The sequence below is a fragment of the Arachis duranensis genome, chromosome 6 (genome assembly GCF_000817695.3).
Source record: "Arachis duranensis cultivar V14167 chromosome 6, aradu.V14167.gnm2.J7QH, whole genome shotgun sequence".
NCBI classification, from domain to species: domain Eukaryota; kingdom Viridiplantae; phylum Streptophyta; class Magnoliopsida; order Fabales; family Fabaceae; genus Arachis; species Arachis duranensis.
In genome coordinates, this window is record NC_029777.3 from 81,575,479 (window position 1) to 81,583,071 (window position 7,593).

Here is a 7,593-nt window from a genome sequence, read left to right on the forward strand (position 1 = left end):
CTAGTGGCACAAGGATATGACCAAGAAGAAGGAATAGACTTTGATGAATCCTTTGCCCCTGTTGCCCGAATGGAAGCCATTAGACTTCTCCTAGCCTATGCTGCATTTTGTGGTTTTAAACTATACCAAATGGATGTGAAATGTGCATTTTTGAATGGGGTGATAGATAGAGAGGTATTTGTGGAGCAGCCCCCTGGTTTTGAAAATAAAGAGCATTCTAATCATGTTTTTAAATTGTCTAAAGCTCTCTATGGTTTAAGACAAGCTCCTAGAGCTTGGTATGAGAGACTTAGCACTTTTCTTTTGAAAATTGGTTTTCAAAGAGGCACCACTGATACAACTCTATTTATCAAGAACTCTAATGATTCTTTTATTTTAGTCCAAATATATGTTGATGACATTATTTTTGGATCAGCAAATGAGTCCCTTTGTACTGAATTTGGAAAGCTCATGACAAGGGAATTTGACATGAGTATGATGGGTGAACTTAATTTTTTCCTTGGGCTGCAAATTAAACAAATTGAAAATGGTATTTTCATTCATCAAGAGAAGTATGCCAAGGAATTAGTTAAGAAATTTGGTATGGAAAATGCCAAACCCATGGGAACTCCCATGCATCCTAATTCCAAATTAGATAAGGGAGAAACTGAGAAAGATGTTGATGAGACTAGGTATAGAGGAATGATGGTTCTCTTATGTACTTAACCTCCTCTAGACCCGATATCTCTTATGTACTTAACTTCCTCTAGACCCGATATTGTGCAAAGTGTTGGATTGTGTTCTAGGTTCCAATCCAAACCTAAGGAGTCACATCTTTCTGCGGTTAAAAGGATCATTAGATATATTCATGGCACATCCAACTTTGGTCTTTGGTATCCTAAGATTGATGATTTTTCTGTAGTTGGTTATTATGATGCAGATTTTGCTGGTGACAGAGTAGATAGAAGGAGCACTTCTGGTTTATGTTGCTTCCTTGGAAAGTCCTTAAATGTTTGGTCAAGTAAGAAGCAACCAACAGTGGCCTCATCCACTGCAGAGGCTAAGTATATAGCTGCTTCTTCTTGTTGTTCTCAGCTTTTATGGTTAAAAACACAGCTTGCTAATTATAAGTTAAATGCTGAAAATATTCCCTTAATGTGTGATAATATGAGTGCCATCAATATTTCTAAAAATCCAGTTTTGCACTCTAGGACTAAGCATATTGAAGTGAAATTTCACTCAATAAGAGAACATGTCCAAAAGGGGGATATTAGCATTCAATTTGTTAAATCTGAGGAGCAATTAGCAGATATTTTTACAAAACCATTAGCTGAGGATAGATTCTGCTTGCTTAGGACCTGTCTAGGAATTTTGAGTTATGACTCCTTGTTTGAAAAGTGCTGATGTTCTTGCTGGAGCTTTTTGTCTCATAAACAGGTATGAGACAATTCTGGGCAGATGATGAATGTTTCCTTCTAGTCAGCGTGTTCTGGGCTTATTGCTAGTGAAAAATCATTCTGGGCCAACCTCATTTCAGATCTGAGTAGTCCTATGTGTCTCTTTTGTTCAAACCACATCTGGGCCCAATATGAATGTTACATTCTTATGTTTAAGTGTGTGTTTAAGTTTTCTTAAATTTTTTGTTTAATGGCCCGAAAAGTTTCTTTTTGGCTAACTTAATTTTTGACTTTGGTCCAAAAAGTGTTTCAATTTAATTCTGATTGCTTTTCAAAATTTAAAATTAATTTCCCGTTTCAATTTAAAAATCAAATAAAATCTTTTCCTTTATGATGTCATGTCTTTTCAAGTCTTGTCAAATGGTGATGCAGTTGCATGGTTTTGGAAATTTACTTTTGGGTACGGTTACCAACATAACTCTCTTCCCTCCATAACTCCTCCTCTATCCCTTCGGTTCTCACCACTACCCCTAACACTCTCTTTCTTCCTAAATCATAACCACAAAATGAGGAAGAAAACCATTGCTCATAAACCTCCTCGTGAAAAGCTGTATAAACTTCCATCCAAACCTTCCACTCGCTCACAAAACAAAACCTTCACTCCATCTCCTTCTCCTCCTACCTCTCCTCCTCGCTGTGACCCCATGGCTCGGACCAAGAACACTTCAAGGTTCCCTGCCTCTGCCAAGCCAACGCCACCACCGAAAGTCACACCATCCAAGCCAGGTTCATCGAAACCGAGTTCAACCAAAGGAAAGCGACCTGCGGCACCAGAACCTCCACCTGAGTCCACACAACCAAAATCTAGGTCTGTTCCATCACGTTCTCAAAGAGGTAAAGCTCGAGTTCCTCTCTCATCTGTTAGAGAACTAGACGTTGATCCTTTTGCTCACAAATCACACTATATGACATCTCACTCAGACTTTAACCCCCATCGTTTCAAATCTGCCATGAACCACGATTTCTATGAGGGAGTTATTAAGTATCGTACTCTATGTCCATCTTTTCTGGCTGATTTACCTGATTTAAAAAAGAAAGGTTTTCATTTTGTTGAAAACTTGGAATTTTTAGACTGGAATCACCTTTTTGACATAAAAAAAAAACCTGTATATCCTCAGTTGGTCAAAGAATTTTATGCGAACATGACTTACCATGAAGGAAGTGTGCATTCTTATGTTAAGGACAGAGACATTTTTTTAAATAATGAAACTGTCAGTGATGCATTGAAGTATACTGATGTTGGGCCTTGTGCTTACACTTCGGTTAAGTGGGATGAAGGTGTTGGAATTTCTTATCTTGATGCATTGGCTCACATTTGTGAACATGTTTCTTTAATTGATGGCATCACACCCACTCACAAAGCCCTAGGATATGAACGTGCTCAATTACACCGCATTGTCAACCACATTTTGATTCCTCAAAGTGGTTCATATCAAAGGGTTTCTTACACTGACACACTTGTTTTATATGCCCTTATTACAAAAACAGAAATCTCTTTTGCATACTTGATGGCTAGATACATGTTTGTTCTGTTCGAAGTACAAAAGATAAAGCACTTCCTTATGGCATGTTTCTAACTTGCATATTTGAGCATTTTGGTGTTGACTTAACCAATGAGAAATATGAAAATAGACATTCATACCTAAAGGGGGGTGGTTCAGTGAAACAGAACAAAGGACCTACTAGATCTGAAAGAGTCGTCCTAGATGATGAAGATGAGGACTTTGTCCCTGAGGATTCTCCTGCTCCTTCCACCGAAGGTACTTCCATTTCCACTGGGAAGAAATCCACTCTGCTGAATGTGGTCAAGGATGTTGCTCAAGAATTTGTATCTCAATCAAATCACATAATTGCCATGAGCAAGGAACAAAGGAAGTTAGCTAGCAAGCATGAGAACTTTTTGAAGAAATCAAGGGATAGGGTGGCTGTGCTCATGACCTTCATTGATAACCTTCACAATGATGAAGATATTGCCACTGATATTGAAGAGGATGCTGCCTCGGAAAGAACTGGTTCTGATGCCTAGGATTTGTCTCATAAAAACTGCTGCTGCTGCTCAATTTTTGTCTCATAAACTTTGTTTATTTTGCTACTGTTTGCTCTACTTTTCTTGTCTTGGATGACTGTAATAACTTTGAACACTGATACACTTTTTGGTTATTTTGACTGTGCACTAACCTTTCTTGCAGGATTTATAGTGCTGTTTTTATTGATCTTGCATGTTATCCGCCCTTGATGACAAAAGGGGGAGTAACAGCCATTAAAAGTTGGTTTTTGATTCAGTTGAATGATGCTACTAATTTTTCTGATTAGTCAGTTGATTGATGCTGATAATTTATTGATGCTAATAATTCTGTTCTGAACTTTGTTTTGGATTAGAACTGAACTCTGTTTTTGCAAATTGTTTTTGATTTACAATATGCTTTGGCTGTTGTCATGATAAAAAATACTGGGCTGAATATGTGTTGCTAGTTATATAGAATCCCTTAGTCAAGTTACATCTTGAATAAGCTCCTTTTAAGCTTAATACAAACAGGAACAAAAAGGAAAAAGCATAGATTCAGGGGGAGCTATTGTTGAAAAGGAAAGGGGGAGCAACACATTAGCAAGCAACATCATTCAAAGGGAGTCTCTAAAACCTTAATCAAACTCATTTCCTTTTGATTGTTGCTTAAATCATGTTTGTCATGAAGGCGGAGATTGTTGAGTTAAGAAATTAACTAAATTAATTAGTGATGACAAACATTATTTTTGGGCAAAATAAATAATTAGTGTTAAGTGTTAATAAGTATATGTTGCTAATTATTTATTTCATATTGTAGGCCAACAAAATCTCAAGCAGCCCAAATGGTATGAAAATGATATAGCAAGGCTGATGGATAAGTAATCAAGCACAGCCCAAGAGAATCAAAGCCAAAGGATCCAATGGGCCAAACGAGTGGCTGAATGAAAACCGGATCCAAGCCCGTATCCATCCCACAAAGCTTCTCATACAAGATAGAAGCTTTCATTCCCTCTCACTTGCTCTCACCACAGCAACGTACACTTCTCTAATCAAGTCAAATCATAGCATCAGAAAAGTAAGAAAGAGAAAGAGAGAAAAAGCTTCATCCATAAGCTAGTGACCAAAGAAGCAAAAGAGAGAGAGAGTGAAGCTTGAAGCACAGAAGCTAAAACAGTAATTCAAAGCTAAATCAAGCTTAAGAAAGGTAATCCATCTCATCTTGCATGCATCAGATCTTCATCCCTTCTTCCCAACTCTCTGCACTATCCAAAAATGGCATTCAAGGAAAAGTTGATATCTGTTCTTCACTGCTACAAATCCACGGTCACAAGAGATTCTTGGGGACCAAGTTGCATCTCTATGGTTCAGATTTGGTTGACCATAGGAAAACTATTTCGGTTACTCTTTCATGGCTTTCGGTCAAGTTGAAAACGTCAGAAGGAAAGGTTCTACTTTGATGATTGAGAAGAAAAAGTGAGCTGGTGGGTTGGTGAAGCTCAAGGCTCAAGATGTTGACCTTGGAAGAAGGAAGCTCAAGACTCAAGGTGTTGACCTTGGATGAAGAACCAAGGAAAGTGCAAGGAGATAAAAGAAGAGCTTGCTGTTCATTCAAAGCAAGGAGAGAAAACCAGAGTTTGAGAAGTTGAGTTCTGTGAAGTATTCCCTGTGAAGTTCCTCTACTTGGACAATGCTCTCTATCAAAGAAGCATTCTGCCAACACTGAAGAACAAATTCAGAGGTTTGCAAAGCTGGTTTTTCACATAGCTTAGAGGCTGTTGATGAAGTCAATCTCCTTCATGTTTTACTGCTTGTAATGTATTTTTCTAAGCTTATCTTTCTGTAATTTCTTGAGAGAAAAGGCATTGTGAGAAAGCTTGAAAAAAAGCCAAGAAATGAAAAAGGCTGAGAGATACACTTTAGAGAAAAGCCTAGAGTTATTTTTAGATTTCTTTAGGTTGGTTAAGTGTCTTGTATCTTGTACCTGTTTGGTATCCCTTTCTTAGTTGGGTTAGCACTAAGAGTAAATAGTTAGGTGTTAGCATAGCCAATGTCAAGTTAGGTTAGAACTTGAGTGTGAAATTGGTGTATGTAATACTGTTAACTATAGTGAAATTCTTCCACAGTTGTGGAGGAGACTGGATGTAGGTTGCATAGCACAAGGCAACCGAACCAGGATATATGCTGGTGTTCTCTTTTCTCTTCTCTGCAAAGTTCTGTTTTCTGATATTCATGAGACAAAAATAAATTGTCTCATAAATTTCTGCTGCTAAGTTCAAACAGAATCAGAATTGTAATCTTGTTTAAAAAGGTTCATAACAGCAACTTAAAAAGGAAGGCATAGATTCAACCCCCCTTCTCTAAGCCTACCACAACCTTCATACTACGTCTGTAGGAAAAAATTTGTGGAGATTGAGCAGCATGATGAATCCACTAGAATATTATCTGAAATGATTCCCTTGTCCAAGCTCTCAAAAAAGAGTACTTGGGCAGAGTGCGTGCCGTGGGTCAGACCAACTTCAAGTTAACTCTTCCGTCCGAGTTCGCAGCCACCGGTGGATGGAGCTCAACAGAGGAGGCCCAAAGGGTGCTGTTTGAACTAAAGGCAAAGGTGACAGCCGAGAAATTGAAAATAAAGACAGTGAAGGATGAAGTACCAGCAGAAATATTGAAAAGGAAGGCAGTAGAGGATGATGTAGTAGTAGAGAAAATAAAGGGGCAGGCAATAGATGGTGTTCTAAGTTATCTAATTCAACGGCAAGGTGGGGAGCTACCACCAGATATTGTTGCACGGATGAATTCTTTGGATGGATATAGCGAAAAATAGAAATTAGGATTTGATATTATTTTATTTGAAGTATATTTTTTTTAAGTTGAATATGCAGCTTTATTAACTAGAGAAATACTTTATTAATATTAATATAAATATATTAGTTTATTTTGTAGTTAAATTTTCATGAGTTTTCGCCCTCAATTTAGATTTTTAGAGAAAATTGACAAAGTTTTTAAAATTTAAAAATAATCCCAAAAAAAAACAAAAAAATATTCCTAAAATATTTAAAGAAAAATAAATTAATATATTTTAATTTAAAAAATTAGCAGCAACAAATAGCAGTGGTTTGTAACCAACAAAAATAAATTCGAAATATTGCGTGGATTTTAATATAACGGCAGTTAGTAACTGCCGAAAATAAAATTTTGCAAAAAATTGCAGCACCAAATAACGGCGGTTAGTGACCGTCACAAAAGAATGCGAAAATTGTGTTTGGGTATAACGCGGGAGTCCGAAATCGCCGCAAATCAATCCAACGCAAAATATCTGAATAGCGGCAGTTATACCAACGGTTGTTTGAAACTGCCGCAAAAATCAATCCCTGCGCTCTAAAGGAGGACAATTCTTAAACCGCTGGTATTTTGTTTAGCGACAGCGCAAAACTCAAAAGGAAAAAAAACGTCGCTAGTATTTGCTTTTCTTATAGTGAAGTAATAAATAAAGCTAAATTTACACATAAAATTTAAAAAAAAAAACTAAGGCCGAAAGAGTTTAAAACAACATCAAAATTAGAATCATTTACATGAAATTATGAGTTTATGACAAATTAAATAGAATTTAAAAACAAAATTTAAAATATAAAAATCCTAAGGCTTGAAAATTTTAAATCAATCACGAGTCGACTACTGGATAGCGTGAGGTTTCGACGGATGACGAGACGGAAATGCTAGTTGATGGACGGCGCCGATAAAGAGGATTGTGATTGAGAGAGTGAGGAGAGTGGAGACTAAGATTGAATGAGTGAGTGATAGAAAAGTTTGTACAGTGTGAGTGCGTGAGTGAGAGAGGAGTTTATGTGTGCATCATGAATGTTGAGTGAGTGAGTGTATTAGGATTTAGGTGAAGTCGGAATATTTTTATAAAATTAATTGATATAAAATATCCATCGGTTCAATTTGATTTGGTTTAGGTTTTTGGTATAAAAACCGCATATTAAACCAAGCCAAACAAAAACTGTAAAAATTCATTTTTTTTAATTTTTAATTTGTTTGGTTATTGGTGTTTTTTTATTGATCAGTTTTATTTTGATTGGATCGATTTTGAATGTCTTTGCTGAAAATATATTTATAGCCATTAGATTGATTTAAATGGTTAAAATTAAA